We start from the raw sequence: 9,671 nt of genomic DNA, 5'->3' as shown, positions 1-9,671 counted from the left end.
AAACAGAAGTATCACCCACTGTGATGGCTTCGGATAAACACCTTGCTGAACCACAGCTTGCCTGTCTCTAGTGTGGCTTTCCAGGACTTGCCCCTCACAAAAAGCCTTTCCTCTTCATATTTCTGAGTACGCCCTCCTGGCAGAAGCGTTAGAGTTGGGTTTGCTTTGTCGAACTGTTCCGAGCATGTCTCTGTGCTGCAGTTGTCACCTGTTTGTTCTTGCCTTAACAAAAGGTAATCACGCATTTGAAAAGATGCTTTACAGGATAGGGCTGAACTTGTAAAATGTGTAGAAAAATGGGAGTACTTGATTTAAGAGTTCCAAACAGTGAGTTCATTTAAAAGGTAACAATCAGAAACATGAAATACTGCCTTTACCTCAGAATAATTGTCCTTTTTTACTGGTTTACTGTGGGAGAAAATCTTATGGGGCCATTTATTAAAACAAGGTGTGTTATTGCCTTGTAATTATTATTTAACAAGCTGAGGTCCTGTGATTAACAAATCATGTGCCTGCTTTTGTGTGTGTATAATCACATGCTCCATCTTTGTATTGACAGAAGGTTACAGAATATTTACCTCTGTGCATAGGACTGGCAGGAACTTCTGTGCTACCAGGTCTCCTATCACAGGCACCGCCTGATGCAATCCTTTTCATAAATGTCTTGAGTTCTGTCCTCAAAGTGGTTTAGTATTTTGCATGCACAACTGCTATTCCAGAACCACATTGTCAAATGGTTAGTAATGATCTTCTATCCAAAATGTCTGACACCTCTTGCTGATCATTTATTCTGTACCAGCACTGGCCCTTAGCACCATCAGCTCTTCCTTCTACCTTCCTGGGAGTATCTAAGCAGAGAAACCCTCCTGCTCCTGGCATTCACGTTCGAAAATGAAGTGAGATGTAAACTCTCTTACAGCACACCCCAGCCCTTGCTGCAGCCTGGGCTGCACCTTTTCTGCAGCCCCCAGAACTGCATTTCTCACTTCATGTCAGCTATTGGTGATCAAAGTGCAAGCTGCCAGCTAGCTTGTAGGAAAGAGTTTGGTCATTTGTGCCCATGATCATCACTTTCTGCTGCTGACACCTTTTTTTCTGTGTAATATCTCAAGCCTCCTTTGTCTTGAGGTTGCTTCATATTTTCTGCCATCAGCAATTTCACCAGTTCTCCACTAACATTAGTGCCAAGCTCATTTACAAATGCACTTTGCCAGATCTCCAGGAGTGATGTCTAACACTCCCCCGGTAACTGCCCTCCAGCCTGACAGCCGTGCTGCTCTCACAACAGGTCTTTATGAGGCTTATACCTTGTGTTAAATCACTTCTCCCTTTTCTTAAGAACTTTCCAAATGACACCATATGAAATGTGCAATTTCAGTTCAGATAGGTGAGATTGACCTCATTTTCTTCACTAAGCAAATGGCTTGCAGCTTACCTTACCCAAGAAAGATAAATGGGTTTGATAAACCCATTTAATCTCATGCCATTTACCTCTCTCTTTTGCTAGCCTTTCCTCCACCGTTTGTTCTGAAGTTTTCCATACACCATTAGGCTGAAACCTTCATGCCTGTTCTTGTCCAGATCGGTTCACTTCTCCCATACAGGCTCACAGTGCTCCTGTCCCTGACTGAGGGACCTGTTAAAGACATCGGGCCAGTTCTTCCAGAGCTCTGGCATGCAGATTAGCCCGTTCCTCTGCCTCCAGCGCAGGAAGGAGCCCTGAGATTTGCTTCTATCCTGGCTGTGAGCATTTCCGTACCCCCATCCCATTATCCTTCTCATCCACAGCCACATGATTAACATCCCCATCTTCAGTGAAAGTTAAGGCAAAGTATGAGTTTGGGGTTTGCACACACCTGCTGTACATTAAACCCTGTCCCATGTAATCTCTCTTTTTCCTTCCCTGTTGTCTTCAGCTGTATGTCACCAGGAAAAACATTTCTCCATTTTTATTAATATACTTTAAAAGATGAAACTCAGACTCAGTTTTGAGACATAGCTTTTATATCCAATTGGTTATTCTGCTTTTTAAAATGATCCCTCGTAATGACAGCTTAGGGTAATTTCTGAGGTTGAAATAAATTCAGCTGCAGCCTCTGCCTTTAAGTTTTTCTCCTTTCCTGGATTTTATCCCCACTGAAATTATATTTAATTAACTAGAGTTTTATCCCCAGTCCTGGAGTCTCATCCCAGTAAAGTTTAGATGTGTAAATCTCTAAGTTCCTAAGAAAAGCTGAGTATATGGATTGGTTTCTATTATTCATTTAAATTCACCCCTTGGACATCTGTAGGTGTATCAGTCACACCTGCCTTGATCACAGGGTTATAATTGTGTAAATGGAGTACTGTTTATCATTAGAAAACCTGAAGCATCTCAAGTTTCTCAGAAAAAAACTTTAACTAAGTGGATTTTCCTGATATTTCTGTGGTAAAAACAAGCAACAGTGGAAGAGCAGAAGTAGATTAGTTGCTCTTTTTAGAAATTTTTTCCTTAAAAGTATAACTGCAAGTCACCTTTTGCGGTAAATGCCAAAAAGGTGTTTTACCTCAGCCAAGGCCTTCTCCTGGCCAGCGAGGTCTAGTAGTTTGCTTGCCTCTCCTCACCCTGTTAACACATCTGCTTTTTTCTCTGCCTCCTCTCACTCTTCAGTCCTCCTTCCCTCCCTGCTGACACACTGTCCCAAAGTCCCAGCACTGGGCTGAAGTCAGAGCAGCGATGGTGTACAAGGGCTTGACGTTTTCAGCTCTCTTGCTGCAAGGCACAGAGGTTTGGCACCGAGTGCATTCCGCAGCACAGCCGGCTGAGCCAGCCAAAGAGTGTTACATCTTAGAAATGTATTTCTGATCTCCTGGCAGGTGTCTGCATGTATATTGAGGCTCCTTGGCAGGCTTGGACCACCTGGTCTGGAGGGAGTCAGTGCTGACACATCTCCACTGTAGCCAGGGCTCAGCTGGTGGGAGAGTAGCAACTGGTGTAGTGCTGAGATAAACAAATCCACCTCTGGTCCTCATCAGATCCTGCACAGTGTGTTCTCAGGTATCAAGGCTGAAGTGGCTCTAGAGGTGTCCCCGTCAAGGGAGGTCCTTGTAGCCTTCCCACGTGCGTGCAGCCAGCGGGCTGGAGGCGCATGCTGGAGACAGGGCCTGCAGGGGTGATACAGCACAGGGGCACACCACAGCACGTCTTGCCTTCCAGGTCACTGGCTCCTGCGGACTCAGCCATGCTGTGCCATGGCAAGTGAGACCAGAGCCTGGGGCACAATAGAGCCCACGGCATCGCCTCGACGCTGTGCCCGGGGCTCCCGGGGAAGGAGCAGGGCTTGGGAACGGGAGGTGCTGCTCCCAGCTCAGCACTGCCCGTGCTGTCCTGACCCTCTGGGTGGGCCGAGTGTTTTCCCCATCCCTGCACCCCCCAAGGACTGTCCTGGCACAGGAGAAGGCGAGGTGTGCCCTCACGTTGGGGCATGAGCCGTGGAGTCAGCACTTCGGGGCCGGGTTCCCACCTCTGATGCCGACTCACTGCACCACCTAAGGCAAGAGTCACTGAGCTGCCTGCCTTCATTTCCTGACTCTGCTAAACGCCAGGGATAATAAGTAACTGTGTGTGAGTGCTATGAAACTTTGAAATCTTTAGATGAAAAGGTGCTGTATAATTGCAAAGCCGTTTAAATAATGCTAATCATTCGCTTCGCCCTGTATTGCTCGGGCTGGGGTGCTGCAGCAGCCACCAGCATGCAGCCAGTGAGCATCAGGCTTTGCTGAAATGGAGGATTTTCCTGAATTCATCTCCAGTTTGACCTCATGCTGGTCCAAATAGGAATTTGAGCTCAGCCCAGGACCTGACAAAAAGCTGCAAACTCAGAACAAGCGCCTGGCCTTTGTGGGCAGGAGCTCTCTGTAAAGCAGGGGTATTTGGGGGAAGGGATTTAAACAGCTGCGTTGAGAACACAGGCAACAGGGATCTGATTCAAGCTGAGGGGGGCTACGTGAAAGGCGGCACGAAGCTGAAACTAAAGCAACAGTGAAGAGGAAGGAGACGGAAGAAAGGAAGATCACTTGGGCTGAAATGCTCCTGGTTTGGAAGCAGCCACAGCCACATGTCCCAGGAGGTGCCTGGCTGGCACCAGCCTCCCCTGCGTCCCAGGGAGCGCTTTTTACTCCGAAATGCACTCTGCCAGGGGTGCAGCGGCTTCTGGGGCAGAGAGCTTGAGTGGGAACATTAATCCGGAGGATTTCAAAGGCAGTGCTTTTGTGAAGCGCCAAAGCTAGAAAGAGATGAGTTTCTCTTCTTTAGTTAGGCCTGAAGAGCTGATGTTTAACCACAATGTTATTTTAATTTGACTCACTAATACGACAGTAGCCAGTGATGCCTGCAGCTCGCTGCAGTCCAATGCCTCCTCTTCCAAACAGAGGAGACTTTGTGCACTGCTGGCAGTTCCTGTGATTTTATCACAACTTTTATGCTTTGGGGAATTTATCCTAAAATCCCAGCTCCTTGAAACAAAGGAATTATAGCTTTCATTTATAAACAAAGTATGTCCTTAGCCCTTAAGGATGTGGATGAAAGATTTGAAAACATGAAACTTGTGCAACCTAAATGCTCAAAAAACTGGGAGGTGAATAAAGAGATCCTAAAGTTTGCTGGCTAACAATAATAAAAAAAAAGTTGGGAAAACAAATAGTTGGCAAACAACTTCTTGGGAAATGGGGCAGGGCTTGGGCTGACTCCTGGCTTTTCGGGAACTGGGGTTGCCAATATGCCTTTGAACTTTGCAGCCATTCATAAATCCTTACATAACAACAGCAGCCACAACGCACTGGAGCTGTAGAAGTGCTGACATGAGGAAAGTGGTGGGAAAAGATTATTTTAGCAACCTGTGACAACTTACCTTGAAGCACTAATGTTTAAAGACAGAATACCTGGAGCCTCAACAACCTATATTCCCTTAGAAAGGAGTGTCTTTTTGCTCCAGGAGTTCATTTTGCACTGTAGTAAACCTCTTGTAGGTAGAGAGGAATTCAAAGGCTCCACAAGATCACAGGCGTTGAACAAGGTTGAACAAGGTCTTGCTCCCTTGCGTTTCAGGAAGATGATGATTCTTCATTTCAGGGGGTGGTCTTTGCTGAAAGCCTCCAGGACCAAATAAGAGCTGTGAGATTCAAAAATTTCATAAGCACCGCTCTGCTTTATATCGCCTGCATCTTCAGGCATGTTCACACAATCACAAGCAACCAAAATATACCAGTGATGCTGGTTGTCGTGTATCAGCTGACCCAAAATAGCTCTGATGCACATACCTCCCCTGCTCCTTCCGAGCTAACAGCCACTCAAAACACCAGCATGGTGGTTTAAGCAAACATAATTTACTTCCCTCTTTGCTTGGCTGACAAGAAGTAATTCATGAAAGTGAGTTCACGCCATTTCTTGCCATGGTGTGAACATGCCCTGAGTGTAGACAGAAGGAGCAGCTCCTAGACGGAACATACCCAAACCGTATTTCTGACAGATTTCTTTCACTTGTTTTTTTTTCTTTTTCTCATTTGGCTGAGCTGATGGAGCCCAGTGCTTTCTCAACACTGCTGGGCACTGATTGCGTTTGAAGCTGTTTTAAAGAAGTACTCAACTGATCTTAAGGCTCAAGTAGCCTTCGATTCAACTAGACCCTCGCCACTGGCTTTGGGATCAGACCCCATGGAGGGGGTTTGGGAAGAGACATTGCCAATGGCTGAACAGCAGCAGCTCATGAATCAGCATTTGCTTTTGCAGGAAGAGAAAAGCAGCAGAGCAGATAACACACAGCCTACGAACATGCGGTCACAGGAACATCAGCTTGCTGGTGGGAAATACCCATGAACACAGTCCTACTGATTTATTTCAGACCTCTTGGGTCCATTTCACACGCAGCCTGGCACCAGTCACACAAGGCACTGCCAGGTCTCTGTGTGCTGCTGCGGCAGCGAGCTTCCTTCTGTGCCTGGCACGGGGGGGAACATCCAACCCCAAATCCCTACCCTGCCTCACTGAAGTACCCCTTGCTGCCCCCCCGCCCCCAGCCAGGCTAATTCGTGAGAGAAAAGGAAAGAGAAGGCATCTGGGATCATTTACAGCATCCTGGCTGCCTTGCTGATTTGTTGGCACACTAAGATGTAGCATATCCTGCCTGAGTTATCTTTCTTTCCCAATTGCAATCACATGGAAATAGGCACTGCAATAGCCCGGCTGGAGCAGTGCTGATCTCCATTAGCAATCTGGACAGACCTGGGCAGCTCTTCTTGTTGGTCTCAGTGTACTTTTTTTTTTTACTCAGCCAAATCTGCTAAGATCAGGCCTGTTTAAGGGCTGCCTTGTTTCCAGAGACCCTGCACTTTGTGGCAAGGGAACAGCGATAGCAGTCCCCATGTATGTCTCAGTGCAGCCAGTGGCTCAGCAAGCTTGCCATGGTAGTTCATACCTACAGACAGCATTATAGGAAGTAATAATAAAACAGGGTAAATAAGGAAACACACCAAAACAGTATTACTTGTGATTGTAATGTTGGCAAAGTAGGTCTGATTGCCAGCTGCTTAATGCTAAAGTCCATGCGAGGCAGCACAAATCTTGCTTGTGCACACACACGCTTGCTGCCCACCATTGTGCCCACAGTTTGGGAGCTGGGACCTCTGCGAAGCACTAATAGCACTTACGTGAAACTGGTTTTAACAACTCAGCAGGGATACAAGCAGGCAAATTTTTCCTGGTTCCCCACCACAGGTGTGCAAAATACAGTGTGGCTACACCCCTGAGCTCAAGGTGAAAGTTTGCTGCCAAGAACATGTTGCTCTCTGCCAAAGATAAACGAGCTGCAATGCAAACCCGGCCCAGCCGGAGAAGAAACCCACAAACAAAACAGGCTTCCTGTGTCCTCTAGAGACACCAAGATGGTGTTTAAGGAGGTGGAACTAATATGCATGTCCTCAAACAAGGCTCAGGAACAAGGGGAGGACAGCTTATAAACAGGAACCCTCATTTCTGAGGCACCGGGCAGAAATCAGGCTGGAAACGCTGCCTCCTGAGCCAGGGCTGTGCTGCTGCTACTCACTGTCTTACCTTGAGGAATATGGGCCAAGACTCTGCCTGGCAATTATTTAAACGTTTAATAGGCTGGATTCAGCCTGCCCTACACAGCTTTCTAGCTCACAAAAAAGATTCTGGACATTCCCACTCATTCACATCTGACCCAGTTAATTAAAAGTTGACGTATGCTCCTACTTCGGTTTAAATTAAGCTACTTCAGGTGGCTAAACGCTGCTCCCAACAGACGGCTGTTTAACTGGTATAAACCTGATGTGAACTGAAAGGAGAGAGCTCACTGGCTTTAATCACTTTGGGTGTCTGATTAGAAACCTCACCCTGCAGCAGGCTGATGCAATTGTGTGCAGATGAGCCACAAGAAAACCATCTTCACAATATGGACAATGAGTCCTGCTGGCCCCACCACTCCCAAGCTCATAGTGACACCCAGCAGAGCCCTTCTGAGCCTCATGTTGGCTATAAAAGGGGACAGCTAAGAAGGAAGAGATGGAAACTACGTCTGCTGCTTTCACTTCAACATCTGGGGAGTCGTGTTTCCATGGTGCTGTGAATAAATTAGGTTAGTATGAGACAGCGTGTTTCATAAAGATTGGGGCCAGGCTGCCAGCGCTGTGACACACTGTAGCTCTGCGGGAGGCAAGCAAAGGGCAGGTGTGACACACTGGGGAAGGTGGAAGGGATTCCAGATCAGCAGGTCAGTAAGGCCAGCTCAGGCTCTGCAGTGAGAAGGCTGATCCTTATGGATATTTATTTTGTGCAAGGGAAAAGGGTATTTTTTTAGTCTCACCAGTGCATTACGCAGCTCCACTAAGACATTGTAGGGATAATCCCCAGTTCTTGTCCAGCTTCCCTCTTCACAACAGGTGGAACTTTTCCTCCAGGAACATGTACCGCGTGGCTTCACATTGCACATTGAATCAGGCAAGCCAAGCACGAGGAGTGCTCAATGTATTGACACAGATAAGCAGAGATTGGCGGAGTCGGATGTAGAAAAGCAAGCAAAGGCAAACCTGTTCTCTTGGGCTGCCACCTGCACAAACACGGCAGGGTCCCAGGCTGCATCAGCGCTGAAAAGCTGATGAAAAGCTGCCCACCAGCCCAGCCCGCCTTGTTCCAGGGCTGCCTGTCCACCGGCTGAGCCCTGCAGAGCAAGCAGAACCGTCCTGGCCCCCTGCACACCCCTGCCTGCCCTCCCGGCCAGCTGCCCGGGGTTGGCTCCTGTTTTTGGGCAGCCTTGACCTGGTCAACTCTGCCAGTCAGGCAGGATGGAGGAGTTACGGCCTGGCTGTCCACACAAGGTCGGTCACAGCCTTGTGTCAAAAGGCCAAGCTGATATTTGGGTGTGGGCTGGTGTTCACTTGTGAAGACTTTCACACCTGAGTTCACCAAGGAAATTAAGCGTGACAAAATCTGGACTGGAAACTCATTATGCTTTGAACATCACAGTTTGGATTATTTTTGCTAGGAGTGTATGGTGCCAAGCTAACACTTACAAAATTGATTTACCCAATTTCTAGAGCGAGGTGGATTCATACCTGCAATGAGCTGGTATCAAAATCACACGTATGAAGGTTTCAGTACATCCAGGACAGAGGAACCAAAACCATTTGTGCTTAAAATGCATTACACGTGTGCTTCAGCTGCAAAACAGTTACTTAAAAGATGCGAAAGCACTGATTTAATGAACTGGGGAGTCAGAAAACCTGAGTGCCAGTCTTTTCGCCCATGACCCATTTCCCCAGCCCTTCAGTGGGGCAGAAGGACCCATTTTCCTCCCTCAGCAGGTGGTGAGAGGCATAGCTCATGCTTTGGTGGTGCTCCATGCCCTGCTCTGCACATGGGCTGGACATTGCCTTGCCTCAGCTTTCCCCTACTGTTTTCCACTGAGTGAATTCATCAAAGCTGAAGGTGAAGTTTCCCCTTGGCTTTTGTCCTCATTGCATTCTTTAAATATTTAGTACAAGCATGTCTTTACAGCACCCTGACTGAGGTTGGGTATTTCCTCCCAGGAGCTCCGGTTGCTGGTGATGGAGGTGAGCCAGGGAGAAGGCCAGGGAGTGGGAAGGGTCCCTGGGAAGCTGGGAGGGCACTGGGGAGGGCGGTCTGCCAAAAAGAAGAAGAAAAATCAGCAAAGGTAGAAGGAGACCATAAGGGAAATGGGCAAACAGGGAGACTGGTGTTGAGGTGAGTTGGAGAAGGTGCTTGGCTGGGAGTGGTTTTATATGGTGCTTTCAGAAGGAGGATAAGACAACCTGGATGGAGACAGAGAAAAGTGAGGGGGAACAGACAGCTTGCCCAAAATAAGAAAGAAGTGAGGACAAATATACAGGGATGAGAATGGGTAACAAGAATTAATAATAATTACAGAGTGAACTGCTGAGATATGTTCAGCTTCAGCACCAGACGACGGCAGTCCCTGCCATCTGTACGGCAGGAGCTACCTGGCAAGAATCACAGTTTCTGGGAATTATATTTAAAAGCAAACATTTTGGCTTTCTGCTTCCTTCTTATCCCCCAAACTATCTTTTATTCATTTTGGTTTTTAGTGGATCCCCTGGGAAGCTGGAAGGATGTTGTTGCTGGGACAACTGCCCACCAA

This window comes from Streptopelia decaocto (genome assembly GCF_964273445.1).
Source record: "Streptopelia decaocto genome assembly, chromosome: 5".
NCBI lineage: Eukaryota > Metazoa > Chordata > Aves > Columbiformes > Columbidae > Streptopelia > Streptopelia decaocto.
The sequence above is the reverse complement of the archived record's forward strand: the minus strand, read 5'-3'. Positions refer to the sequence as shown.